The sequence below is a fragment of the Penaeus chinensis genome, chromosome 5 (assembly GCF_019202785.1).
Source record: "Penaeus chinensis breed Huanghai No. 1 chromosome 5, ASM1920278v2, whole genome shotgun sequence".
NCBI classification, from domain to species: Eukaryota; Metazoa; Arthropoda; class Malacostraca; order Decapoda; family Penaeidae; genus Penaeus; species Penaeus chinensis.
In genome coordinates this window covers 6,761,048-6,763,663 of record NC_061823.1, presented here as the reverse complement: position 1 = coordinate 6,763,663, position 2,616 = coordinate 6,761,048, and positions in this window count along the sequence as shown.

The window sequence follows — 2,616 nt, the reverse complement described above, 5'->3', positions numbered from 1 at the left end:
GAGAGTGATGGAGGAATGGGAAAGTGATGGAGGAATGGGAGAGTGATGGAGGAATGGGAAAGTGATGGAGGAATGGGAGAGTGATGGAGGAATGGGAGAGTGATGGAGGAATGGGAGACTGATGGAGGAATGGGAGACTGATGGAGGAATGGGAGACTGATGAGGAATGGAGAGTGATGGAGGAATGGGAGAGTGATGGAGGAATGGGAGAGTGATGGAGGAATGGGAGAGTGATGGAGGAATGGGAGAGTGATGGAGGAATGGGAGAGTGATGGAGGAATGGGAGACTGATGGAGGAATGGGAGACTGATGGAGGAATGGGAGAGTGATGGAGGAATGGGAGAGTGATAGAGGAATGGGAGAGTGATGGAGGAATGGGAGAGTGATGGAGGAATGGGAGAGTGATGGAGGAATGGGAGAGCGATGGAGGAATGGGAGAGTGATGGAGGAATGGGAGAGTGATGGAGGAATGGGAGAGTGATGGAGGAATGGGAGAGTGATGGAGGAATGGGAGAGTGATGGAGGAATGGGAGAGTGATGGAGGAATGGGAGAGTGATGGAGGAATGGGAGAGTGATGGAGGAATGGGAGAGTGATGGAGGAATGGGAGAGTGATGGAGGAATGGGAGTGATGGAGGAATGGGAGAGTGATGGAGGAATGGGAGAGTGATGGAGGAATGGGAGAGTGATGGAGGAATGGGAGAGTGATGGAGGAATGGGAGAGTGATGGAGGAATGGGAGAGTGATGGAGGAATGGGAGAGTGATGGAGGAATGGGAGAGTGATGGAGGAATGGGAGAGTGATGGAGGAATGGGAGAGTGATGGAGGAATGGGAGAGTGATGGAGGAATGGGAGAGTGATGGAGGAATGGGAGAGTGATGGAGGAATGGGAGAGTGATGGAGGAATGGGAGAGTGATGAGGAATGGGAGAGTGATGGAGGAATGGGAGAGTGATGGAGGAATGGGAGAGTGATGGAGGAATGGGAGAGTGATGGAGGAATGGGAGAGTGATGGAGGAATGGGAGAGTGATGGAGGAATGGGAGAGTGATGGAGGAATGGGAGAGTGATGGAGGAATGGGAGAGTGATGGAGGAATGGGAAGTGATGGAGGAATGGGAGAGTGATGGAGGAATGGGAGAGTGATGGAGGAATGGGAGAGTGATGGAGGAATGGGAGAGTGATGGAGGAATGGGAGAGTGATGGAGGAATGGGAGAGTGATGGAGGAATGGGAGAGTGATGGAGGAATGGGAGAGTGATGGAGGAATGGGAGAGTGATGGAGGAATGGGAGAGTGATGGAGGAATGGGAGAGTGATGGAGGAATGGGAGAGTGATGGAGGAATGGGAGAGTGATGGAGGAATGGAGAAGTGATGGAGGAATGGGAGAGTGATGGAGGAATGGGAGAGTGATGGAGGAATGGGAGAGTGATGGAGGAATGGGAGAGTGATGGAGGAATGGGAGAGTGATGGAGGAATGGGAGAGTGATGGAGGAATGGGAGAGTGATGGAGGAATGGGAGAGTGATGGAGGAATGGGAGAGTGATGGAGGAATGGGAGAGTGATGGAGGAATGGGAGAGTGATGGAGGAATGGGAGAGTGATGGAGGAATGGGAGAGTGATGGAGGAATGGGAGAGTGATGGAGGAATGGGAGAGTGATGGAGGAATGGGAGAGTGATGGAGGAATGGGAGAGTGATGGAGGAATGGGAGACTGATGGAGGAATGGGAGACTGATGGAGGAATGGGAGAGTGATGGAGGAATGGGAGAGTGATGGAGGAATGGGAAAGTGATGGAGGAATGGGAGAGTGATGGAGGAATGGGAGAGTGATGGAGGAATGGGAGAGTGATGGAGGAATGGGAGAGTGATGGAGGAATGGGAGAGTGATGGAGGAATGGGAGACTGATGGAGGAATGGGAGAGTGATGGAGGAATGGGAGAGTGATGGAGGAATGGGAGAGTGATGGAGGAATGGGAGAGTGATGGAGGAATGGGAGAGTGATGGAGGAATGGGAAGTGATGAGGAATGGGAGAGTGATGGAGGAATGGGAGAGTGATGGAGGAATGGGAGAGTGATGGAGGAATGGAGAGAGTGATGGAGGAATGGGAGAGTGATGGAGGAATGGGAGAGTGATGGAGGAATGGGAGAGTGATGGAGAATGGGAGAGTGATGGAGGAATGGGAGAGTGATGGAGGAATGGGAGAGTGATGGAGGAATGGGAGAGTGATGGAGGAATGGTGAGAGTGATGGAGGAATGGGAGAGTGATGGAGGAATGGGAGAGTGATGGAGGAATGGGAGAGTGATGGAGGAATGGGAGAGTGATGGAGGAATGGGAGAGTGATGGAGGAATGGGAGATTGATGGAGGAATGGGAGAGTGATGGAGGAATGGGAGAGTGATGGAGGAATGGGAGAGTGATGGAGGAATGGGAGAGTGATGGAGGAATGGGAGAGTGATGGAGGAATGGGAGAGTGATGGAGGAATGGGAGAGTGATGGAGGAATGGGAGAGTGATGGAGGAATGGGAGAGTGATGGAGGAATGGGAGAGTGATGGAGGAATGGAGAGTGATGGAGGAATGGGAAGTGATGGAGGAATGGGAGAGTGATGGAGGAATGGGAG